The sequence below is a fragment of the Thalassophryne amazonica genome, chromosome 8 (assembly GCF_902500255.1).
Source record: "Thalassophryne amazonica chromosome 8, fThaAma1.1, whole genome shotgun sequence".
Taxonomy (NCBI): Eukaryota; Metazoa; Chordata; class Actinopteri; order Batrachoidiformes; family Batrachoididae; genus Thalassophryne; species Thalassophryne amazonica.
This window is the reverse complement of record NC_047110.1, coordinates 2606334-2633524: the sequence shown is the minus strand read 5'-3', so window position 1 is coordinate 2633524 and position 27191 is coordinate 2606334. Positions and strand designations below refer to the sequence as shown.

General features: G+C 43.9%; 1 protein-coding gene and 1 long non-coding RNA gene across 2 annotated transcripts in view; both read left to right on the top strand.

The window, feature by feature from the left end:
• The window catches only part of itga11b (integrin, alpha 11b), a 267605-nt gene that overhangs the window by 43890 nt on the left and 196524 nt on the right, over positions 1-27191 (top strand). The window lies entirely within an intron of this gene.
• LOC117515207 lies at positions 553-26463 on the top strand. The gene is made up of 4 exons (XR_004562103.1): positions 553-669; positions 17409-17423; positions 22452-22460; positions 26454-26463. It is a non-coding gene; the product is annotated as an uncharacterized LOC117515207 (long non-coding RNA).

The window sequence follows — 27191 nt, the reverse complement described above, 5'->3', positions numbered from 1 at the left end:
TAGTCACGGTTTGGAGGATTTAAGACAATTGGCCAGATTTCTAGAAATGAGAGCTGCTCCATCCAAAGTGGGATGGATGCCGTCTCTCCTAACAAGACCAGGTTTTCCCCAGAAGCTTTGCCAGTTATCTATGAAGCCCACCTCATTTTTTGGACACCACTCAGACAGCCAGCAATTCAAGGAGAACAGCGGCAGGCAGAAATGACAGACTGCTGAGATAAATGATCTGAAATGGATTAAAATGGAAATGAAAACAAAAAGATGGTAAAAGAAAACAAAGTGAAACCACCATTCAAATGGATCAAAGAACAGACAGAATGACAAAGGATCAAAGAAGGTCTGAAGGTACCTGTGAGTCCTGGAACAATTAGAAGACGTCTGTGTGAAGGCAAACCATGGACAAGAGACCCCACAGAGTCCCACTGTGGAAACAACCACATGTGCTGAAGAGGTTTGACAAAGAACACGCTGACTGGACAGAAGAGAAACGGAGCAACATTTTGTTCTCTTGGGTCTCAGGGTCACAGACAGTTTGTCAGATGACACCCAAAAACTGAACTGAAGACAGTGAAGCCTGGTGGAGCATCATGACTTGGAGATGTTTCTCGGGTCTGTTGATCACATCCCAGGATCAGGGATCAGTTTGAACACATCAGAACATTTGAAGAGGTCTTGTTGTCTTATAAAGAAGAGGAAATGATTCAACAAAACAACAGCCCCAAACACAGCAGAAAATGAACAGCATCTTGGTTCCAGACCCACCAGATTACCATTATGGAGAATCCAGTCCAATCCCAGGACCTTAATCCCACAGAAATCCTGTGGGGTGATGTCAAAAATTTTCAAATTTAAATTTATTTCATTTATATAGCACCAAATCACAACAAAGTTGCCTCAAGGTGCTTCACATAAGTAAGGTCTAACCTTACCAACCTCCAGAGCAAGAACACGGGCGACAGTGGTAAGAAAAAATTTGAGGAAGAAACCTCAAGTAGACCAGACTCAGAGGGGTGACCCTCTGCTTGGCCATGATAAAAGTTGCAATGTTTTTACAAAGTTTCACACAGCTGAAGAAACAGGAAATAAAAACATCTGCTGCATCAGCTTTCAAGTACAGCAGCTGATACGTTTTCTGGGGGTAAAGCCAAGAAATGCAGAGGAACTGTGGACTGTAGTCCAAAGGTCCAGGGGCCTCATGTACAAAGTGTGCATACGCACAAAAACCTGGCGTACGTCCGTCTCCACGCCAACATTCAGATGTATCAAAAGTGAAATGACCAATGTGCGGTGTGTCACACAAAAATCCTGGCTGGGGTGCACACGTTTGTACAGCTCTGTTCTTCTGATGACACATAGAGGTGATGATGGGAACCGTTAATAGTGTGAAAACATGAATACATCAGAGTGACGTGCACATCAGAGACACACTGATAAACATTTAACACACCCACGTGTTTGCAGTTATATGGATGGATATAAAATATACTCAAAGTGATGCGTAAAATGGCGCAAACAGTGACTGCGTTAGCGTTGCTAGAGGACCTTGGAAATGATGCAAACTGACATGAGCGAGTATTCAGGGAACACAAGGATTTTACTTGCAATGACAACAACTGGCTCATAAACTGAGCTGTGTGGAACGCAATCATCCGATATCATCCAGGTACATCACATTCCAACATTAAAGTGTAATTTGCAGCGAGAGCCGGTGTCCCAAATGTAATCAGAGCTATTGACTGCACACGTATTCACATCATATACGAGGTGAAAATGTGCATCAGGCTGGTGGCTGGCACGGTGCATGATGGCAACGTTTGCTGTGTAAATAGTGTATTGTGGAATTGATCTGAACATACGAGGTCTACTAGAAAAGTATCCGACCTTATTTTTTTTTCAAAAAACATATGGATTTGAGTCACGTGTGATTGCGTCAGACAAGCTTGAACCCTTTGTGCGCATGCGTGAGTTTTTTCCATGCCTGTCGGTTGCGTCATTCGCCTGTGAGCAGGCTTTGAGTGAGGAGTGGGCCACCCCCTCGGCGGATTTTTATTGTCAGGAAATGGCGGAATGATTTTTTTCCATCAGAATTTTTTTCAGAAACTGTTCGAGACTGGCAGCTGGAAACCATTAGAAAAATTTATCTGGCTTTCGGTGAAGTTTTATGGGCTTCACAGAGAATAAGGACTGTTACTACAGCTTTAAGGACGGCTTTAAGGACGCTTGGTGCGCCGCGCTCCGTGCCGCCATCAAGAGCCACAAACCACCGGATCATTTCTAAACGGATGGCTCTGTGGATCCGAGACCGTCATGTGCACTTTCTCTGGTTATCACAAGAGCTGGACATCGCGGAATTCCTCCACACGCCTGTCTCAACGTGCGAAAAGTGCTGATGTCCACATTCACAATTCCTGTGCTATTCAGACGACGTCCGGATAAAACATAGCGTCCAGTTTGGAAATGAATGGCACATTCCACTGTTACAGAGTTTTTGTCATAGAAAGAGGAGTGGAGGCTTCGCGCATCGCGGAGGTGCGGCATGGCGCACAGCAACGCCGTGATGACGCCTCACGGGACATGTTCTGGCATGTCCAGGCACATCCACAATTTCTCGGATAATCACTCGATGGAAAAACCACCGACAGCTGTCTGAACGCCATCTCAAAGCCGTCCTGTGAGACCAAAATGGAGGTGTTCCTTTGTCTCGCTCCATCAGCAAATCGGTCGTGACGCGCAAGCCTCCGCTCGGCTTTCCATGACAAAATATCTTGTTAAAGTGAAATCTGCCAGATAATGGCTGATGTCCCGCTCTTGTGATAACCAGAGGAAAGTGCCACGACAGTCCCGGATCCACAGAGCCATCGTTTAGAAATGATCCGTTGGTTGTGGCTCTCGATGGCGGCACGGAGCGCAGCGGCACGGAGCGCGGCATGCCGAGCGTCCTTAAAGCCATCCTTAAGCTGTAGTAACAGTCCTTATTCTCTGTGAAGCCCGTAAAATTTCACCAAAGCCAGATAAATTTTTCTAATGGTTTCCAGCTGCCAGTCTCTAACAGTTTCTGAAAAATTCTGATGGGAAAAAAAGCCCAAATCATTCCGCCATTTCCTGACAATGAAAATCCACCGAGGGGGTCGACCACTCCTCACACAAAGCCTGCTCACAGGCGAATGACGCAACGACAGGTGTGGAAAAACTCATGCATGCGCACGAGGGTTCAAGCTTGTCTGACGCAATCACACGTGATTCAAATCCATATGGTTTTTGAAAAAAATAATAAGGTCGGATATTTTCTAATAGACATCGTAAACCAGCGCCACCACATTTGTGCATGTGCACATTTAAATATGTTTTATTATTATTATTATTATTAATATCTTCTTTATTTTTTGCTTGATGGTGAGCTGCAGAGCTTCTTAACAGGCTTCCTGTGTTCAGTATTTGTCAATAAATGTGTGTGTAAGTTGTGATGTCACACTGTCAGCGGAGGTGTGCCTCACCTTTTTAAGCTTGCAGTGTGTTGGCCTCACTCACTCTCACACACACACCACAACACACACACACACACACACACACACACACCCACACACACACACACCCACACACACCCACCACACACATGCTCTGTAGCTCCCATGATCATTTTTCCAGTTTAACAGCGTACTGAATAAACGGTCCCTGCGTGTCTCCACGTCATTTCCAGTCATCTATAGTATAATTTCTTTTCTGTGTTCATGTTGTCTGATGTGATGTCGTGGGGAATCCCTGCTCAAATGGCCTATTTACATGAAATTGCATATTTAAGTTGCCGGTTCATGACGATGGGCAGGAACCGGCATTCTCCGCACTGGCGTGGCCCAGGGAGGAGTTTTGTTCCACTCTCATTCCACGTTCCGTGGGATGTACAAACAGAATGTGCTTGGAATCCATGCGGTATGCACACTTTGATACATCTGGATATTTTTGTGCGTACTGCAGTTTTGGGGTTTTGGCGTACGTCGTGTTTCAGGAGGAAATCCACACATGTCTGTGTACCAGAGGCCCCTGGAGAGGAAAACCTGTTCACAGCGGACAGAAGTTGTTCAACTCCATGAAACACAGATGTGAAGCAGTTCTCAGAAACAATGTTCATACAGCTAAATAGTTTCAGAGATTCACAGGAAAATTAATCTTCAAGCATTTTTTCACTTTATATCAAATCAAATCAATTTTATTTATATAGCGCCAAATCACAACAAACAGTTGCCCCAAGGTGCTTTATATTGTAAGGCAAAGCCATACAATAATTATGTAAAACCCCAACGGTCAACCCCCAGCAGTCTAAGTCTATAGCAGCATAACCTACGGGATGGTTCAGGGTCACCTGATCCAGCCCTAACTATAAGCTTTAGCAAAAAGGAAAGTTTTAAGCCTAATCTTAAAAGTAGAGAGGGTGTCTGTCTCCCTGATCTGAATTGGGAGCTGGTTCCACAGGAGAGGAGCCTGAAAGCTCATTTATACAGTAAATGTTTAAGTTTGTAAAGAAAACTAGACAGATAATTTTTTTGAATGGCTGAATATCCCTTTTTCTTCACTTTCTGTGAAGTTATAACAAATTTGATCACTTTTACTCGATGACCATATATTGATTTGGAATAGAAGGTGCAGGGTTCACAATGCATTTGTGTTTACAGAACTAAAAGATGTTTTAAGGATTTTGAGCTTTGCTGTATTTACATGGACTTAGCTGGACTCTGCTTTTGCATTTCATTGTTGTCTTTTTCTGTTGACACTTTGTCCCTGTTTTGTGTCTGAATGTGTCCTCAGGCTTGTGGACCGCTGTGGTCTCATGAATGTGGAAGCTCCTTCTACAGCACAGGCATCTGCTCCACAGTCAGCCAAAACTTCAGAGTGTTTCACACCTTTGCTCCAGCCCTGCAGAGTAAGTAATCTGTGCCTGCTGGCCTACCTGTCTGATTGGTGGTTTATAGACTGTGTCTATAACTGCCCTGTTGTCTTCCAGGGTGTGAAACTTTCATGGACATTGTGATTGTCCTGGATGGTTCTAACTCCATCTACCCATGGTATGAAGTCCAGGATTTTCTCATCAACATCCTTCAAAAGTTTATGTTGGTCCAGGTCAGACACAGGTCAGTTTATCACTGGTGTCATAAATCGTATTTTATCACTTACAACAGCAGGGGCTGTTTGTCATGGTTCATTTATTCATCAGCTCTGACACGATCCAGGTCTTTGCCTGATCATGAGGAGGAACACTCTGAAAGAGTGACGGCTTTTTGTACACTATAATAAATAGATAAATAAATTAATTAATAATGAGGAAATCAAAGTGTTGGTTTTACAGAAAGAAAACCCTGGCAATTGTAGTTTCCAGAATAATTCTGTCAAAATACAGAGAAATATGGAAATACCTTTGCATAAAATACTGTAATTTTACATTATAAACTGTTGTATCACATGGTGCGAGTTGGTCTGATCTATGATATTTAGCCAATCAATTCTAACCAACATGATGTTTCTGAACTAAATTTGTACAAATACATAAAGAAATATGTTAATTTGTTAATTATATTTATTTCTATGTTAGTTGTATTTCAGAGTTGTTCCTATTTTGTGACAGCACGGTGGTGCAAAGTGAAATGTCCCACGTTCAAGGCTACCTGAGGCTTGTTGTCTTTCTACAGCTCAAACCCAGGCCCATCTACTGTAGCGGCACAGAACAAATTGGAAACCGTGTCAGGCGTGGCACAACTGTATGGACACAACTACAAACTGACACGACTGGTAGAGTTCAAAAAGGGGTTTAACTGGTTCAACAGGCAGGTGGCCGGTACACGTGTAGTCCAGCAGCGTGGCAAAGGTAGCAGACAGATGAGAGACTGTGGCGTAGTCAACAGGCACAGGTCAAAATACACAGTGTTAGGGCTATCAGAGGCAAGACTAACTCAAGGTCAAAAACAGGCAAAGTCAAAAATACTGATAAGCAGGACAAAACTAGGCATGGGACCGAGGCTGGAAAGTGACACAAAGTCGACGATCTGGCAGATCGTTGGAGCTGTGAGACTGTGAGGGCTTAAATAACTGGTGGTGTGAATAGTGAAACAAGATGCAGGTGTCAGTGAAAGTTCTGGAAGGGGGCGTGACTAGTGAACAAAGATAAGCAAGGGGCAAGATAGTGAAGGCAGGAAAACAGAGTGGGAGTGATGAAACAGACAAAGACACGTGAACAGGTGCAAGAGCGGACATGGATGAAGACACAGAACAAAAGAGTAATAGTGACAGCCAAAGACACAAGGGTGGTGCAGGGGCAGTCAAATAAGAAGGGCAAAAACTGAGAACAAAGACAAATCAGAAAGCAAGGACAGAACGTAGAACAACCATGACAGGCAACAAACTAAGCATGAACATATGAACTGAAAACACAAATGAGAAGAGCAAAATAAACTACTGAGAATAGAGAATAAACAAACCCGGTGACTACAGAATAATGCAATTAATAAAAGATTACTGATAAACAGAAAATGCAATAAATAACAAATGAACATAATCAGATCAGCAACACAGAAGATAAATAATAACACAACCCTGTGACTAAAGCATAATATAATAAATGTGATAAACAGAATGAAACTAAGACTAAAGCAGTATAAGGGACCAAGAGTGAAAGCAAATAATAAACAAAGCAAAACTAAATACATGGCAAAGAAAAGCTACACAAAGACAAAAAGAAACCAAACCAACCATAACTGAAGCATGACCATGGCAACCTGATATAATTTAAATAAAACACAGAAGATTCAGAAATGGACCAACACTGGCAGTCCCCAGAACCCACAGACCAAGCCAATTACGGGTGGGGGATGGTGGAACGGCAGGAGGGCACAAACAACCAAGAAGATGGACCCACACCCAGGGGAACTGCATACACACAACAGGGGCAGCGGACGGGCAGAAAAACTGCCCGAGAATAACCAACCCCAACCAGGGGCAACCTAGCACAAACGAGGAGACCACCGGGCAGGCAGGCAAATGGGCAAATGTGGCATCCGAAGGGTGACCGTGAGGTGGGTAACAATGTAACAAAGAGGCCGGAGGCCTGGTAGGGGAGTAAACGGAAAATACAGAAGGCCCAAGGAGCTGACCAGAAGATCCCCGAACAAGCCCTGGTGAATCGGGAGGTTGGAACTGATGAGTAGCCTGAGTCAATGTATATTCATGGGGGATGACACGGAGATGTGCAAAGACGGGTGGCAGGAGGAAGGAGTGAACCTGGAACTGAAGTGGGACCTAAATGTCACGACAGTCAACCCCCTCTGGGGAAACTGACCTACCAAACTGCCATGGACATTAGAATGAGAGGGACTTGAGTACTACGCTGAGGGAGAGGTGAATTGACATACATAAGAGATGTGAGAACTGACCAACCATGTGTGGCAAAAAATAAACCAAAAGAAAGTAACCAAACCACAGTGACCACAGAGCAAAAACTGAACCTAACATAGACCCTGGAAGCAAGGCTGAAACTAGGTTACCTGCACAAGAAATCTAACATAAAGACCCATTCAGAATGAACCCATTATGGACAGGAACATGACAAACAGCACAATGAAATCTCACTGAGTGGGATTCAATGTGCAATAAGTAACAACTGCATTTAAATTCTACATAACTAATTAGTTTAAAAACAACACACACACACACACACACACCACACACACACACACACACACACACACACACACACACACACACACACACACACACACACACACCACACACACACACACACACTCATCTTCAACTGGGTTGCTGGGGGCTGGAGTCTATCCCAGCAGTCACAGGGTGTGAGGTGGGTTTACCCTGGACAGGACTCCAGTCTGTCGTAGGGACACATACGGACAAACAAAAACCTACAGACAATTTAAAGCTTCCAGTTCTCCTAACCTGCATGTCTTTAGATGTGGGAGGAAGCTGGAGCAACCGGACAGAACCCACACAAACACGTGCCGAACATGAAAAGTCCACACAGAAAGGCCACAGGTGGGAATCAAACCCATGACCTCCTTGCTGTGAGGCAACAGTGATAACCACTAAGCCACTGTGCTGCCTAAAAACAACACAATAGTATTAATTTAGAAAGAAACTTGATGTTTTTGCATAAGTAATCAGCAGCTTTATACCATAAGAATTACAGGTTGTTCTTTTTACATATTTTTACAGATGTATTCTGGCAACAACAACTGGCATTTTTAAATGGATGTATGTATCTCCAGTGTGGGTTGAAACAGTATGAATAAACCAGCAGCTCCAGTTCAGAGGACACCCCTCTGGAACAGGAAGGCTGGGAGCAAGATCTTACCCTGGATGAAGGAGCTCGGTCTTTGGGTTTTGTCTGAGTGAAGGGAACAGGAGCTCAGGGCAGTGTCACAAGTTTGGACAGGACAACCTGACATTCAGCAGTTAACACTGAAGAGTTCTTCTTGCACAGAGTTAAACCCTGAACAGCTGCAGGCAGCAAACAACCATCAGCACGCGGCACCGCCATCCAGGCGAAGGTCGCTTCTGGTCATGACGTAGCCACTGTGCCGCGACTGAGGGGTTTTCTCTCCACAGGTGGGTGTGGTGCAGTATGGTTCCACTGTGGTCCATGAGTTTGGCCTGGGCGATTACCAGACGGTGGAGGAGGTAGTGGATGCTGCCAGGACCATTGACCAGCGAGGTGGTGAGGAAACCCGGACAGCGCTTGGGATCAATGTGGCTCGGTATGTTATCAAACTGCGCTTTTAGGAGAAATGACTCCCACGCTCACTCACCATGTGCACGTCTGGAATCAGCACATGATGTCCTGCTGAACTTAAGATGACTGTTATTTTCATGAAGCACTGAAGGGTTCAGACGCGGTGGTCGTCCAGGTGCTAAGAAGGTGATGATTGTGATCACAGATGGAGAGTCTCATGACAGCCCACAGCTTCTGCAGGCCGTCGCTGACAGCGAGAGAGACAACATCACCATGTACGCCATTGCTGTGAGTCTGTCCATGTTTCATTTCAATTCCTAAAACCATAGACAGGCTTTGAGCTAGAGCCTGCTGTGGGTGGTCTATGAGGAGTTTTTTTTTGGGAGGAGGATGCTATTCTTCCTTTGTGCTGCCCCCCTGGACCCTTTTTAAGTGGTGTTTGATTTTAATTCCATGTTAAAAGTCAGAGATTTCAGGTCATAGTGGGGCTCAGGCATGTTGGTAGCCGGGACATGTGAGGGCTGCCGGGCCTCCTGCTGCCCTACATTGTTATGTCTGCATCCCCAATGCATCATAATTTCAGTTCCAGCATGCTTGGTGTACACTTTATGTACATCATAACACTCACACTCACACACCTACATCTCAAGGGGTAATCCGTGGCTTGAGGGCATGGGGAGTGGTCTTCTGGCTGTGGCTTGTCATCTCCTGTTTTTACCCTGCATGCATGTTCTCCACTGGTTCCATGGCGAAAATTTCCAACATAACTCAAAATGCACCATACAGGGGTGTGTGGGATGGTTAAAGGGAGCTGCGGGACCGTAGTCAGTGACTGCAAGGGGAAGAAGTCTATTCTTACCCATGTTCATCTTGCTGAAAGGTGCCAGGAAGGCCAGAGACCCATAAACATGGCTGAGGGTCCCTCGAATGGCCTCAGCGTCTCCCTGGCAGTGGCTGAGGGTGGGGGCACAGGCCTGTGATAGGAAGCTGCATAGTGGAGCTGCCGTTGTCTTGTATCCACAGTTGGGTTGAGAACTGGCCCTAGGATTGGTCAGGGAGGTGGTGGGGATGGTGTGGATACCTTCCAGGTGGGTGGAGATGCTGAGTCTTCTCTTCCGTGACAGTGCAGAGACATCAACCTGATTCTCACTCTGCTGTGAGATCTGAGTGATGTTTGGACTGGAACTGTCTATCTCCTGTGAGCATTTGGAGTTTGGGAGACAGTCTTTCACTGAGTGACTGGTGATCACTTCTCACCCCCTGCTGGTACAGTGTACTGGACCTATCCCAGAGTGGAGTGGCTCTGTTCTCTGTGGTGCCATGGCTGTGGGCCCCCGTGTGGCTGTGGGATGCATTGTGGCCATGTGGTTCTGCTGAAATCCTCCTCTGTACAGTTTCATCATGAAGCTGTATAACTGCTGATACAAAACTCAAACATGCACTCTGCACAATCCCTCCAATCACAGCCACAGAAGCCTGTAACTTCTTTTGGGTGTCTTGGTGTCTTTCCTCACTCTTCTCCTTCTTGCACAGTCACTCAGTTTTTGAGAACTGTCTACTCCACACAGATTTACCATACAGGTGCTGGTCATATAATTAGAATATCATGAAAAAGTTGATTTATTTCAGTAATTCCATTCAGAAAGTGAAACTTGTATAATGTATTCATTCATTCCACACAGACTGATATATTTCAAGTGTTTATTTCCTTTCATTTTGATGATTATAACTGACAACTAATGAAAATCCCAAATTCAGTATCTCAGAAAATTAGAATATTGTGAAAAGTTTGAATATTGAAGACACCTGGTGTCAGACTCTAATCAGCTGATTAACTCCAAACACCTGCAAAGGCCTTTAACTGGTCTCTCAGTCTAGTTCTGTGGGCTACACAATCATGGTGCAGACTGCTGACTCAATGTCTTGTCTGGACTAAAGACAAAAAGGACTCTGGACTGCTGCTGAGTGCTCCAAAGTTATGTTCTTTGATCAAAGTACATTTTGCATTTCCTTTGAAAATCAAGGTCGCAGAGTCTGGAGGAAGAGAGGAGAGGCACAGAATCCACGTTGCTTGAGGTCCAGTGTAAAGTTTCCACAGTCAGTGATGGTTTGGGTGCCGTGTCATCTGCTGGTGTTGGTCCACTGTGTTTTCTGAGGTCTGAGGTCAACGCAGCCGCCTACCAGGAAGTTGTAGAGCACTTCTTGCTTCCTGCTGCTGACCAACTTTATGGAGATACAGATTTCATTTTCCAACAGGACTTGGCCCCTGCACACAGTGCCAAAGCTACCAGTACCTGGTTTAAGGACCATGGTATCCCTGTTCTTAATTGGCCAGCAAACTTGCCTGACCGTTAACCCCATAGAAAATCTATGGGGTATTGTGAAGAGGAAGATGCCACATGCCAGACCCAACAATGCAGAAGAGCTGAAGGCCACCATCAGAGCAACCTGGGCTCTCATACCACCTGAGCAGTGCCACAGACTGATCGACTCCGTGCCGCATTACTGCAGGAATTCAGGCAAAAGGAGCCCCGACTATGTATCGAGTGCTGGACATGTTCATACTGTTCATGTTCATACTTTTCATTGGGCCAACATTGCTAGAAATCCTTTTTTCTTTTTTTTTTTGTATTGGTCTGAAGTAATATTCTAATTTTCTGAGATACTGAATTTGGGATTTTCATTGGTTGTCAGTTATAATCATCAGCATTAAATGAAATAAACATTTGAAATATATCAGTCTGTGTGTAATGAATGAATATTATATACAAGTTTCACTTTTTGAATGGAATTACTGAAATAAATCAACTTTTTCATGATATTCTAATTATATGACCAGCACCTGTAGAGTGCCCAGTTTTTTTTTCATGCTCCCGTCACAAAATGAGTCAAATTTTCATGAGAGGGTTTTTTTTTTTTTGACTCATTATTGCTAACCCTACTCCTGCCCCCAGCCCTAACCTTAACCACCCGACCCCCGCTTCACTTTTAATTTCATGCAACCATCACGTAAAGTATTACAATGAATTTGTGCTGCCGTGATGAAAATGAGGCACTTTTCGTCACAATATCACAAACCAATAGATTAATGTATATTTCGTTTGCTGAATCACGACTTGCCGTGAGACTGGGTTGAGAGTGTCATACTGTTTGTATTTCTTCATAACTGATTTAAATAAAGTCCAAGACATATTCAGTGACTTGAAAATGTAAATGTATCCATCCCCTGATTTGTCTAAAGAAAACTGGCAATTAAACTGATCATTTACAGGTATTACACCATTACTTATGCAACCCATCATCTTGGCTTTTATATTTTTAATTTATTTATATCACTTTGGAGAGATTTGCTTTCAGTTTTAAAATAATTTTAGAATTTTAGATTTTTTTTTTTTTTTTTTTTGCATTTTTTGCAATTGAAATGGCATAAACAAATTAAGATATGTGAAATATCAAGTGTAATACGTTTGGAGGGCACTGAACATGCACATGCAGAGCACAGCCTGTTTACACATTTGTGGAGAGTCTGTCACATTTAAAACCAGTCAGGCGTTTAGAGTAAGTGGATTTTAAAGGCCTCCAGCACTGACTGACCACACTTCACTCAGCCGCAGCATCTCTCTGTCCTCACAAGACTTAGAGGACTTTAAGAGGATAGAACACCCCCAACACCCTGAGAGTAGAGGTCCACTTTTGAAGACATTTTTTTGCATGAACTACTACTACTAACAACAACAACAACAACAACAACAATAATAATAATAATAATAATATTTTTTGAAACTAAAATGTTGAATCAATATTACTGTGTTACATTTTACTACAACCTCTAACTAAATTGGGATGTGGAGAATTATCTTTTTTTAAGCAGTATTTACGCTGCAGTATAACTGGGTCTGATTAGTGTTCCAGCTTTAACATCAGGGCCCTCGTGTACAAAAACTTGCATGGATTTGCTTGCCTCTACTGGTGGTTGGCTCTCACTGCGGTATTGTATCACTTCCTGTTCCGGAGCACAGCGGTGTTTTTCTGTATCTGTTAGCTGTTTAATCTGCGCAGTTAGATTGATCTAGTTAACTAGATAACGATTTGTTTCCCAGTGTAATCTTCACGTGCCTTAACTAAAGCACTCCCTCTGCTGAATCACCTCTAAATTATTTACACATTATTCACTTTGCGTGTTTTTAGGAATCCGCTAGCTTAGCGTAGCTACTAGCTCTTAGCCGATTTAGCATGGCGGCTTCTCCTGTCTCTCCCGCACTTTTCTGCTCTGGGTGTGAAATCAATCAATCAATCAATTTTTTTATATAGCACCAAATCACAACAAACAGTTGCCCCAAGGCGCTTTACACTGCAAGGCAAGGCCATACAATAATCATGTAAAACCCCAACGGTCAAAACGACCCCCTGTGAGCAAGCACTTGGCTACAGTGGGAAGGAAAAACTCCCTTTTAACAGGAAGAAACCTCCAGCAGAACCAGGCTCAGGGAGGGGCAGTCTTCTGCTGGGACTGGTTGGGGCTGAGGGAGAGAACCAGGAAAAAGACATGCTGTGGAGGGGAGCAGAGATCAATCACTAATGATTAAATGCAGAGTGGTGCATACAGAGCAAAAAGAGAAAGAAACAGTGCATCATGGGAACCCCCCAGCAGTCTACGTCTACAGCAGCATAACTAGATGGTTCAGGGTCACCTGATCCAGCCCTAACTATAAGCTTTAGCAAAAAGGAAAGTTTTAAGCCTAATCTTAAAAGTAGAGAGGGTGTCTGTCTCCCTGATCTGAATTGGGAGCTGGTTCCACAGGAGAGGAGCCTGAAAGCTGAAGGCTCTGCCTCCCATTCTACTCTTACAAACCCTAGGAACTACAAGTAAGCCTGCAGTCTGAGAGCGAAGCGCTCTATTGGGGTGATATGGTACTACGAGGTCCCTAAGATAAGCTGGGACCTGATTATTCAAAACCTTATAAGTAAGAAGAAGAATTTTAAATTCTATTCTAGAATTAACAGGAAGCCAATGAAGAGAGGCCAATATGGGTGAGATATGCTCTCTCCTTCTAGTCCCCGTCAGTACTCTAGCTGCAGCATTTTGAATTAACTGAAGGCTTTTTAGGGAACTTTTAGGACAACCTGATAATAATGAATTACAATAGTCCAGCCTAGAGGAAATAAATGCATGAATTAGTTTTTCAGCATCACTCTGAGACAAGACCTTTCTGATTTTAGAGATATTGCGTAAATGCAAAAAAGCAGTCCTACATATTTGTTTAATATGCGCTTTGAATGACATATCCTGATCAAAAATGACTCCAAGATTTCTCACAGTATTACTAGAGGTCAGGGTAATGCCATCCAGAGTAAGGATCTGGTTAGACACCATGTTTCTAAGATTTGTGGGGCCAAGTACAATAACTTGAGTTTTATCTGAGTTTAAAAGCAGGAAATTAGAGGTCATCCATGTCTTTATGTCTGTAAGACAATCCTGCAGTTTAGCTAATTGGTGTGTGTCCTCTGGCTTCATGGATAGATAAAGCTGGGTATCATCTGCGTAACAGTGAAAATTTAAGCAATACCGTCTAATAATACTGCCTAAAGGAAGCATGTATAAAGTGAATAAAATTGGTCCTAGCACAGAACCTTGTGGAACTCCATAATTAACTTTAGTCTGTGAAGAAGATTCCCCATTTACATGAACAAATTGTAATCTATTAGACAAATATGATTCAAACCACCGCAGCGCAGTGCCTTTAATACCTATGGCATGCTCTAATCTCTGTAATAAAATTTTATGGTCAACAGTATCAAAAGCAGCACTGAGGTCTAACAGAACAAGCACAGAGATGAGTCCACTGTCCAAGGCCATAAGAAGATCATTTGTAACCTTCACTAATGCTGTTTCTGTACTATGATGAATTCTAAAACCTGACTGAAACTCTTCAAATAGACCATTCCTCTGCAGATGATCAGTTAGCTGTTTTACAACTACCCTTTCAAGAATTTTTGAGAGAAAAGGAAGGTTGGAGATTGGCCTATAATTAGCTAAGATAGCTGGGTCAAGTGATGGCTTTTTAAGTAATGGTTTAATTACTGCCACCTTAAAAGCCTGTGGTACATAGCCAACTAACAAAGATAGATTGATCATATTTAAGATCGAAGCATTAAATAATGGTAGGGCTTCCTTGAGCAGCCTGGTAGGAATGGGGTCTAATAAACATGTTGATGGTTTGGATGAAGTAACTAATGAAAATAACTCAGACAGAACAATCGGAGAGAAAGAGTCTAACCAAATACCGGCATCACTGAAAGCAGCCAAAGATAACGATACGTCTTTGGGATGGTTATGAGTAATTTTTTCTCTAATAGTTAAAATTTTGTTAGCAAAGAAAGTCATGAAGTCATTACTAGTTAAAGTTAATGGAATACTCAGCTCAATAGAGCTCTGACTCTTTGTCAGCCTGGCTACAGTGCTGAAAAGAAACCTGGGGTTGTTCTTATTTTCTTCAATTAGTGATGAGTAGAAAGATGTCCTAGCTTTACGGAGGGCTTTTTTATAGAGCAACAGACTCTTTTTCCAGGCTAAGTGAAGATCTTCTAAATTAGTGAGACGCCATTTCCTCTCCAACTTACGGGTTATCTGCTTTAAGCTACGAGTTTGTGAGTTATACCATGGAGTCAGGCACTTCTGATTTAAAGCTCTCTTTTTTAGAGGAGCTACAGCATCCAAAGTTGTCTTCAATGAGGATGTAAAACTATTGACGAGATACTCTATCTCACTTACAGAGTTTAGGTAGCTACTCTGCACTGTGTTGGTATATGGCATTAGAGAACATAAAGAAGGAATCATATCCTTAAACCTAGTTACAGCGCTTTCTGAAAGACTTCTAGTGTAATGAAACTTATTCCCCACTGCTGGGTAGTCCATCAGAGTAAATGTTATTAAGAAATGATCAGACAGAAGGGAGTTTTCAGGGAATACAGTTAAGTCTTCTATTTCCATACCATAAGTCAGAACAAGATCTAAGATATGATTAAAGTGGTGGGTGGACTCATTTACTTTTTGAGCAAAGCCAATAGAGTCTAATAATAGATTAAATGCAGTGTTGAGGCTGTCATTCTCAGCATCTGTGTGGATGTTAAAATCGCCCACTATAATTATCTTATCTGAGCTAAGCACTAAGTCAGACAAAAGGTCTGAAAATTCACAGAGAAAATCACAGTAACGACCAGGTGGACGATAGATAATAACAAATAAAACTGGTTTTTGGGACTTCCAATTTGGATGGACAAGACTAAGAGTCAAGCTTTCAAATGAATTAAAGCTCTGTCTGGGTTTTTGATTAATTAATAAGCTGGAATGGAAGATTGCTTCTAATCCTCCGCCCCGGCCCGTGCTACGAGCATTCTGACAGTTAGTGTGACTTGGGGGTGTTGACTCATTTAAACTAACATATTCATCCTGCTGTAACCAGGTTTCTGTAAGGCAGAATAAATCAATATGTTGATCAATTATTATATCATTTACCAACAGGGACTTAGAAGAGAGAGACCTAATGTTTAATAGACCACATTTAACTGTTTTAGTCTGTGGTGCAGTTGAAGGTGCTATATTATTTTTTCTTTTTGAATTTTTATGCTTAAATAGATTTTTGCTGGTTATTGGTAGTCTGGGAGCAGGCACCGTCTCTACGGGGATGGGGTAATGAGGGGAAGCAAGGGGGAGAGAAGCTGCAGAGAGGTGTGTAAGACTACAACTCTGCTTCCTTGTCCCAACCCTGGATAGTCACGGTTTGGAGGATTTAAGAAAATTGGCCAGATTTCTAGAAATGAGAGCTGCTCCATCCAAAGTGGGATGGATGCCGTCTCTCCTAACAAGACCAGGTTTTCCCCAGAAGCTTTGCCAATTATTAAAAAGCCATCACTTGACCCAGCTATCTTAGCTAATTATAGGCCAATCTCCAACCTTCCTTTTCTCTCAAAAATTCTTGAAAGGGTAGTTGTAAAACAGCTAACTGATCATCTGCAGAGGAATGGTCTATTTGAAGAGTTTCAGTCAGGTTTTAGAATTCATCATAGTACAGAAACAGCATTAGTGAAGGTTACAAATGATCTTCTTATGGCCTCGGACAGTGGACTCATCTCTGTGCTTGTTCTGTTAGACCTCAGTGCTGCTTTTGATACTGTTGACCATAAAATTTTATTACAGAGATTAGAGCATGCCATAGGTATTAAAGGCACTGCGCTGCGGTGGTTTGAATCATATTTGTCTAATAGATTACAATTTGTTCATGTAAATGGGGAATCTTCTTCACAGACTAAAGTTAATTATGGAGTTCCACAAGGTTCTGTGCTAGGACCAATTTTATTCACTTTATACATGCTTCCCTTAGGCAGTATTATTAGACGGTATTGCTTAAATTTTCATTGTTACGCAGATGATACCCAGCTTTATCTATCCATGAAGCCAGAGGACACACACCAATTAGCTAAACTGCAGGATTGTCTTACAGACATAAAGACATGGATGACCTCTAATTTCCTGCTTTTAAACTCAGATAAAACTGAAGTTATTGTACTTGGCCCCACAAATCTTAGAAACATGGTGTCTAACCAGATCCTTACTCTGGATGGCATTACCCTGACCTCTAGTAATACTGTGAGAAATCTTGGAGTCATTTTTGATCAGGATATGTCCTTCAAAGTGCATATTAAACAAATATGTAGGACTGCTTTTTTGTATTTACGCAATATCTCTAAAATCAGAAAGGTCTTGTCTCAGAGTGATGCTGAAAAACTAATTCATGCATTTATTTCCTCTAGGCTGGACTATTGTAATTCATTATTATCAGGTTGTCCTAAAAGTTCCCTAAAAAGCCTTCAGTTAATTCAAAATGCTGCAGCTAGAGTACTGACGGGGACTAGAAGGAGAGAGCATATCTCACCCATATTGGCCTCTCGTCATTGGCTTCCTGTTAATTCTAGAATAGAATTTAAAATTCTTCTTCTTACTTATAAGGTTTTGAATAATCAGGTCCCATCTTATCTTAGGGACCTCGTAGTACCATATCACCCCAATAGAGCGCTTCGCTCTCAGACTGCAGACTTACTTGTAGTTCCTAGGGTTTGTAAGAGTAGAATGGGAGGCAGAGCCTTCAGCTTTCAGGCTCCTCTCCTGTGGAACCAGCTCCCAATTCAGATCAGGGAGACAGACACCCTCTCTACTTTTAAGATTAGGCTTAAAACTTTCCTTTTTGCTAAAGCTTATAGTTAGGGCTGGATCAGGTGACCCTGAACCATCCCTTAGTTATGCTGCTATAGACGTAGACTGCTGGGGGGTTCCCATGATGCACTGTTTCTTTCTCTTTTTGCTCTGTATGCACCACTCTGCATTTAATCATTAGTGATTGATCTCTGCTCCCCTCCACAGCATGTCTTTTCCTGGTTCTCTCCCTCAGCCCCAACCAGTCCCAGCAGAAGACTGCCCCTCCCTGAGCCTGGTTCTGCTGGAGGTTTCTTCCTGTTAAAAGGGAGTTTTTCCTTCCCACTGTAGCCAAGTGCTTGCTCACAGGGGGTCGTTTTGACCGTTGGGGTTTTACATAATTATTGTATGGCCTTGCCTTACAATATAAAGCGCCTTGGGGCAACTGTTTGTTGTGATTTGGCGCTATATAAAAAAATTGATTGATTGATTGATTTCCTACTGAAACATGGTGTATTCTAAAACCCAGAACATGGCATACACACTGAAATATCCAGATGTGTGTGTACGCATGGATCCAAGCACATTGTGTTTGTACATCTCAAACAAACATGGAATTGGACACATGCAGACTTACCAAACTCCTCCCTTTCCACACCCCTATTTACATATGAAAATTCACGTGAATAGGCCCTGGAGCTGGGATTCCCCACGCCGTCACATCAGACAACATGAACACAGAAAAGAAATTATACCGAGTGTGAGCTACAAATGACTGGACATGATGTTGAGACACACAGGGATAGTTTATTTGGTACCCTGTGAAATGGAATAAACATGAAACTGGAAAAAAGACACGGGGGTGTAATAAAGATGGAGGGAGGGAGATATACGTCGTGTGCAGATGAGTTAAGTTTGTATCAGTTTCTGAGACAATCCTAGGCCTGTTAAGAAGCTCTGCAGCTCTTACTTTAGTGTTCCCGGTTTTAGTTTTGACTTAACATGTAGCATTTCCTGTTTCAGTGTCAACTGTCCACTGAATTGCAGCGAGATCTCCACTTAGTCTTTGATTTGATTTGATTTTATTTTTAATTGAGACCAACAAAAGGTTACACAAAAAGCTTTCAGAGGATGAACATGCCACAGTAAAAACAACATACTGATAAACAGGTTAATCTCCTGTATTGTTGGCCCAGGAAGTGTTTAACATTGACATTTTCGGTTTCAGTGTCGACTCTCCACTGAATTCTGATGAGATCTCCTCTATTCACACAAGATCTCCTCTTTCTCTTTTTTAATGTAATCTTTTTTTAATTGAGACAAACAAAAAGTTACACAAAAAAACTTACAGAGGATAAACATACCACAGCAAAAACAACATACTGATGAACAGGTTAATCTCCTGTACTGTTGGTCCAGGAATTCTTCATTTGACATTTCTGCTTTCAGTGTTGACTTTCCACTGAATTCCCACGAGATCTCCTCTATTCACGTGAGATCTCCGCTTTGTCTTGTTATTATTATCATCAGCGTGAATGGCCACAGTGTGTGCTGTGAGCGGCACGCCGCAGGTGACAAGACAACAGTGCGACAAATACACCACTTTCAGTCATGTATCACCAGAAATATGCCATAACAAACGTCGTTTTGTCAATTATTACGGCACTTTTTTTTTCTCTCTTTTAAAAAAAAAAAATATATATTTTGAATGAATGAATGAATGAAATTTATTTCAGCAACACAGCACAGTCACAACGTATCAAAACAAAACCGGAACAAAACCAAAATTTTCACTGTGTGTCTGAAAGGGGGTGGGAAAAAGCAAAGCTTATCAGTTACCCACCCCCCATACCAAAAGTCCAAGTCCAACACTATTAGCACTTATGCTCAACAAAACACAGACTCATAAATACATATTCATTTTTGCTCACACTCCTATATATACATATATACACCACAGATACATACCATACATTAACAAGGTTATACATCATATTTATACATTATTTAATTCAATTATAGTTTTCATTATATCTGGAAATTATTCAATTTTTATAATGTTTCTTAAAACAAACAAAAGAACCACACCATCTTCTTGTTGATTTTAGCCATTTTACACTCCTCTTCTAAGACTGTGATTGTTATGTAGTGGTAAAGTTTCCGTCTCGTAATCTGAGCTTTTGCAAATTGCAGGTTCGAATCCTGTGAGTGGCATTTATTTTTTATTTATCCAGGGTTATTTAACAACAGGGGTCTGTATTGTGTCCCCTTTTATTTATTATTTCTATCAACCCAGTGACATTCACTAATTATACAGCTGGTTTTTATTTTATGTTTCTCCACATCAACAACACGATGTGGTGCAGCTGCTCGCACTGTTTGGAAACACACACGATGGCCCTAAGCTCTGCCCATGTGGTGTGTAGCTTTGTAGACTTTGCTGTGCAGATGCAGAGAGAGTCAGAGTTTCAAATACTTAAAGACATTAAATATATTGACATAGACTTTGTCTTTTAGGTTCTTTAACTACACCAAATATGATTAGAATTTCTAAACCTTCCAAAACAAACCATTGATTATAAGAAAACATTTCACCATGGCAAAGCATTAATGATTCAAGAATCACATTTATCATGCACCAACTTATAAAAACAAACATCTCAGGTTAGATTGGATATATGCAAATAGTGTTTTGCTTAATTATGCACACAAGAAAAATATTAGAACTTTCATATGTGGATAAAATAATGTTCTTTGCAACACAAAGTGGTTGTGTTTTTCCCACTGCTAGCACAAGGGGAACCTCTGGTGATGAACCAAGTTTGTCTTGCAGATAAGGTTTGACCCAGGAATGCTTCAAAGAGCATTTTGGAGACATGTAGGCAATAAAATTGGTCCCAGGGATGCAGCATGTTTCTGATAACTTACTCTGACTGGAATTTCACCAATAATTAGTTTCAGAAACACATTCAAAGTAAACTGAATTATCACTCTGCTGGAATGTCGAGGCTAAAGGAATGTTCAGGAGACAACCCCAGTTGGATGTTGTATGGCTGGGGGGGCCTGGCTGCTGGTTTGTTTGCCTTTTGTTTCCTCCCAGGTGGCATGCATTTGGGACTGAGTGGCTGTGTTGCTGAGGCTGTTAGGACTTCACCCTGATCACCTGCGACTCGTCAGGACTCACAGCTGAGGTGCATCTGGAGGGATTGGAGTATGTTGGCATTTAAGACTGAAGTGCACAGTGTGCATTTGCCAGAGACTCGACCTTGTGACCAGACGGGTGAGATCGTCGTCTCGGGAGCCATCTCATCAGCAGCGGACGCTGAGAATGTCCAGGTTTGATGCACGGTCTGTGAAAGAGGAGAGGGTGAGGTCTCACGCTCGTCAGCACACTTCCTGAGGTACGTTGGATTTTGTGACTAACAGTTATACAGTCAGTAAATGTGGTGTCCCTCACACCTTATTGTATTGAGCTGTATGTTAGTCATGTATCAGCTTCCACTGCAGTGGTGATTTGTGAACGAGATGTTCCATGCCTGCAGGTTGGAAGCTGATCAGTAATCAAGCCAGGAAGTGTTTGCTGTTTGTACACCTTTAAGTGTTCTGTGTGTAGAGTGTGGACTCACATAATGGTTCCTTCTTTCACAGACTCGGTTGTTGCGGCCACCTGGGGGGTGTCGGCGGGGTCCTTGGGTCCGAAACAGCTTCTGGCTCCGGACCATTAGCGCTGCTGGGAGCGCACCACGCCAGACCGTACTTTTTATTATTATTATGGTCACTGTTATGTATTAAATTCAGTTAGCCTTTGTACCGTGCTCTGCTTATTTCATACTGGGTCCTTCAAACGCTGGTCGGTTCTCCGAGCTGCGTCCGACACATAACAGTAGTCTCTGGCCAGACATCACGGACCCAGCGGTAGCAGAGACGGTAACGCGCCGGGAAGGCGGCAGCAGACGTTCAGTGGTTATCCGGATCAGTTGCGGGGCTCTCCGCCCGGAAGGTGCGTGTTTGAGAACCCATTACTGGATACTAATTTGTGCTCTCTTGCAGCCGTGTCCTGTGTTTGTGCCTTATCCGTGGGTCGTGGTGGAGTGTGACTGGCGACAGCTTCGCGTCACACTCCGACCGGATAAGAGGTTTAAACGGGAGCTGCAAGAGTGCGTTTGTAATGGGTTCACGCGCACGGCGGAGCTCTGTTAGCACGGGTCGCTGGGCTTCCTGTGCTACAGTTGTAGCCCCGTTTCCCCGGATAAAAGGTAACTACTGCGTCTGTTGTTTCAGCTCCGGCGTTATTTAGTTGAGCACATTTTGGTTGTTGCACACAGCTGCGCACGAGGATGCAGCTCGTTTGTTTTTTGTCACCAAAGGGGTTTTTTTATTTTTTAGCACTCTGGTTCCCCCTTGTGGTGACTGAATCACGGTACCGTCAAGCTCTTGAGTAGGAACAGGTGTGTTCCATGTGGTTGAGCTTGACGGTATAACTCACTGATTTGTTTTGTGTTGGTTCATTTTGTGTGGGTGTTTTTTGAGTGGGTTTTTGTGGGCTTTTGTTTTTTTTGTTGTCCATTGTTTGTCTGGGGGTGCGATCCTGCAGCCTTTGCTACACAAACAAAAAAAGACAAAGAAAAGGAAAGACGGGGACCCAAAGAACTGTGTGTTGGTCTGTTTTTTTTTTTTTTTTTTTTTTCTTGTTTCTTTTTGTTTCACATCCCCAGGATTAGGTGGAGCGGTCCCCTGGGGGGGTGATGGGGTGGTATTCGGGTTATTTTTTTCTCTTTGTTTTTTGTTATGCCCTCTCTTCTCCTCTGACTCCAGCCGGGGGTGCCGTAGTGTCGGCATGGCTGGAGGGGTGCAGTTGGGTTGTGCTGGGCGTTTCCCAGGTGGCCTCTGCACCCGGGAGGGGAGGGGGGGGGGGGTTTGGGGTTTTTATTTTGTTTTCCCTCCCCCAGTTTCCGCCCTCAGGGTTTGACTGTGGTGTCCTCTGGGGGGGAACGGGCGTTGGGTCCATCTAGCCGTGGGCGGCCGGGGCTGGGTCCATTGGTCGTGTGGGGAGGCGTCTCCTGGGGTTGACGAGTGGTCCTCTGGGGGGCGCTGGTAGTCCCCGTGGGTGACGGTGGATCCCAGAGGGACCTCGGCCGTGGTTATTACTCCTGGAGTTGGCGAGTGGCCCTCTGGGGGGTGTTGGTCCCGGCGTGTCGTTTGGGGGGGGGGGGGGGGTGTTTTAGCGTTTTTGTTTGTTGGGTTGTTTTTCCTTTCTCCCCTTCCCTGGGGTTTGATGGGACGGTCCCCTGGGGAGGGGGGGGGATGTTTTGGTTGTTTTGTTTTGGACTACTCACACATGTTTTGGTGAAAGGCTGACCGCACAGGTGTAGGAACTCCTGGCCACACCTGTGCTAAGACTGTTAGAACCAAGGGCAAATATGCAGCCAGTTCGGGCAGTCTGTTGGAGGACGAGCGCGGACGTGGTTTCCAGCCATGGTCCCTGGAGGGGGGTGTTTCTCCTGGGCCAGGTGTGTGTGGTCGCCGGGAGGCTTCCCGTGAGGGTGGGGTACTGTTGTATGGCTGGGGGGGCCTGGCTGCTGGTTTGTTTGCCTTTTGTTTCCTCCCAGGTGGCATGCATTTGGGACTGAGTGGCTGTGTTGCTGAGGCTGTTAGGACTTCACCCTGATCACCTGCGACTCGTCAGGACTCACAGCTGAGGTGCATCTGGAGGGATTGGAGTATGTTGGCATTTAAGACTGAAGTGCACAGTGTGCATTTGCCAGAGACTCGACCTTGTGACCAGACGGGTGAGATCGTCGTCTCGGGAGCCATCTCATCAGCAGCGGACGCTGAGAATGTCCAGGTTTGATGCACGGTCTGTGAAAGAGGAGAGGGTGAGGTCTCACGCTCGTCAGCACACTTCCTGAGGTACGTTGGATTTTGTGACTAACAGTTATACAGTCAGTAAATGTGGTGTCCCTCACACCTTATTGTATTGAGCTGTATGTTAGTCATGTATCAGCTTCCACTGCAGTGGTGATTTGTGAACGAGATGTTCCATGCCTGCAGGTTGGAAGCTGATCAGTAATCAAGCCAGGAAGTGTTTGCTGTTTGTACACCGTTAAGTGTTCTGTGTGTAGAGTGTGGACTCACATAATGGTTCCTTCTTTCACAGACTCGGTTGTTGCGGCCACCTGGGGGGTGTCGGCGGGGTCCTTGGGTCCGAAACAGCTTCTGGCTCCGGACCATTAGCGCTGCTGGGAGCGCACCACGCCAGACCGCACTTTTTATTATTATTATGGTCACTGTTATGTATTAAATTCAGTTAGCCTTTGTACCGTGCTCTGCTTATTTCATACTGGGTCCTTCAAACGCTGGTCGGTTCTCCGAGCTGCGTCCGACACATAACATTGGAACCAGGATGTTAGTGTACCAACAGTTACAACAGTTAAAGACATCAGCAATTTTGGGAGAATTGATGTATTTTACTGGAGTAATCCTGAATGAGAGTATCATCGCTACAACCACGGACAGGAAAGACCTTGTGTGGCATTCTCTGTGAACCACCTCTGTGGTCTTAGTCTTTGTCTGAAGGTGCTCTGATAGGATGCCAGTGTGGTATGCAGGGGGGTGGCAGGTGTTGTCCAGGATGCTGTGCAGTTTCCTCAACATCCTCCTCCCTGACACCTCCACCACAGACTCCAGTTCCACCCCCAGGACAGAGCCAGCTGTCCCAATGAGCTTGTTGAGTCTGTTTATGTCCACTGCCTTCAACCTGCTCACCCAGCACACTACAAGGTAGAGGATGACACTGGAGACCACCAAGAGATAAAACATCTGCAACATATTTCTGCATACATTGAAAGATGAGGAAGTACAGTCGGCTCTGACCTTTCTTATACACAGCATCTGTGTTTACAGTCTAGTCCAGTTTGTTGTCTATGTGGACACCCAGGTACTTGTAGTAGTCCACAATGTCCACCTCAGTTCCATTAATGGTAACTGGGTTCAGATGGATCTTTCATCCTCTGAAGTCTACCATCAGCTCCTTCATCTTAGATACGTTGAGGTGCAGGTGGTTGAGTCCACACCACTCTACACACCTGTCCACCACACTCCTGTACTTAGTCTCCTGGTCACTGCCGATGCAATGACAGAGTCGTCCGAAAACGTCTGCAGGTGGCAGGACTATGACCAGAACCTGACGTCTGAGGTGTAGAGTGTGAACAGAAATGGAGACGGGACCACCCCCTGTGGTGGCCCGTGCTGCCCATGATGGTGTCGGATGTAATGTCCTGAAGCCTCACATACTGTGGGCGGCCTGTGAGGTAGTTGGTAATTCAGGCCATCAGTGGAGCCTCCACCTTCATGTCACATAGCTTATCGATGATCAGGTCAGTTGGTGTTGAACAGACTGGAGAAGTCAAGACTGGAGAAGTCAAGACATGACTCACAGTGCTGCCTGCCTCCTACAGGAGAGAGTAAGCTCTGTCCAGCATGAACTGATGGCATCCTCCACTCCCCTGTTGGGCTGGTACACAAACTGTCATGTTCTGGACTTTTTGTCTCATGCTTGCTCTGTTTTATTCTGTGTAGTTTAGTTTTGATTTGTTTTGTTTGTGTGTAGTTTCTCTTGTTGGGTTTTTCTTGGGCGTCGGCTTTTCTTGGGCTTTGTCTTTCCCCATCTCTCTTTGTGCTTGGTGGTGGGCGGTGCACACTGTCTGGGCCACACTCTATTCTGGAATTTTCCACACACCTTTCTCTAATCTGTAGCTCATCACCAGGGTGTATTTATGCTTCACTGGTTGCACTAGTTCTCTGCCAGATCATTGTGCTCTATGCTTTCACTTCCAGCTGTGTACCTGTTTGTTCAATGTCCTGCTAGCCACGTTGTGTTTTTTGACCACCTGCCTGTTTTTTTGACCACACCTTATCGCTTGATGTTTCTGATTTGTTTGCTGATATTGGAGTGCATTTTTGTGTAACGGACCCTGCATTACCAGTCAATAAACGATCTTAAAATTCAGAGCTGTGAGTTTGAGTCCTGCATTTCAGTACCCTTGCTGCACTGTTACATGGTGTCACTTTGTTGCTTCAGGCATTTCTCTGGATACCTGAGTGTGACGAGGCATTTCAGGTCTTAAAGAATCATGTTTCAGTGGCCCCCGTTCTACTCCTTCCTGACCCCGCCAAACAGTTTGTGGTCAAAGTTGATGCATCCAAATTAGGCGCTGGAACAATTGTGTCTCAAATTAATCCCACTGATAAGAAATTATATCCCCGCGCCTATCTCTCAAAGAACTTATCTGATGCTGAACAAAATTATAATACCTGTGACTGAGAACTGTTGGCTGTTAAAGTGGCCTAGGAGGAGTGGCGGCATTGGCTAGAGGGGGCACTCCTACCTTCTGGGTTTTAAAAATGGCAAATCAGATGCACTCTCCCATCAGTATGATCTATCTCATACTCCCTCTAAACCTAGCACAATTCTCCTTGCTTCATGTTTTGTGTCTGCCGTCACCTCGGAGATAGAGTCAAAGGTCCGGCCAGCTACACACAACATTCCTCACCCACCAGGGTGTCCAGCTGGGAAATTATTTGTTCCAGATAACCTGAGGAGTGAGGTTATTCAGTGGGGGCATAATAGCTGGTTCGCGTGCCACCCGGGCAGGAAAATAACTATTCAGATCATTCAAGAGAGATTCTGGTGGCCACTTATACTGAACGTCGTTACCGATTATCTCAAGGCCTGTCATGTCTGTGCTATGAATAAATCTTCCACAAGCACGCCAGCCGGCAAACTCCACCTGCTGCCGATTCCTACGCGACCCTGGTATCATACCCCCAAAATCATATCATAACTGACTTTGTTACTGGACTGCCGCCCTCCAGAGAGAACATTGCAATATTAACTGTTGTTGATAGATTGTCGAAAATGGCACATTTTGTCCCATTACCCAAGTTACCCACTGCCAAAGAAACCGCGGAAGCCTTGCTCACCAACATTTTCAAATTGCATGGTTTTCCACACGACATAGTGTCAGATCACAGCCCACAGTTGGTGTCTCAATTTTGGAAGGAATTCTGCCACCTGCTGGGAGTGTACTCCAGTCTTACCTCAGGGTATCACCCCCAGGCCAGCAGACAAAATGAGAGGATAAAGCAAGAGCTTGAGAAAGGTCTCTGCATCCTCACCTCCCAGCACCCACAACTCGTCTTCAACTGGTCTTCACAACTTGCTTGGAATGAGGGAGTAGTGGAGGGAGGGGAGTGGAGTCAGGTTGGTGG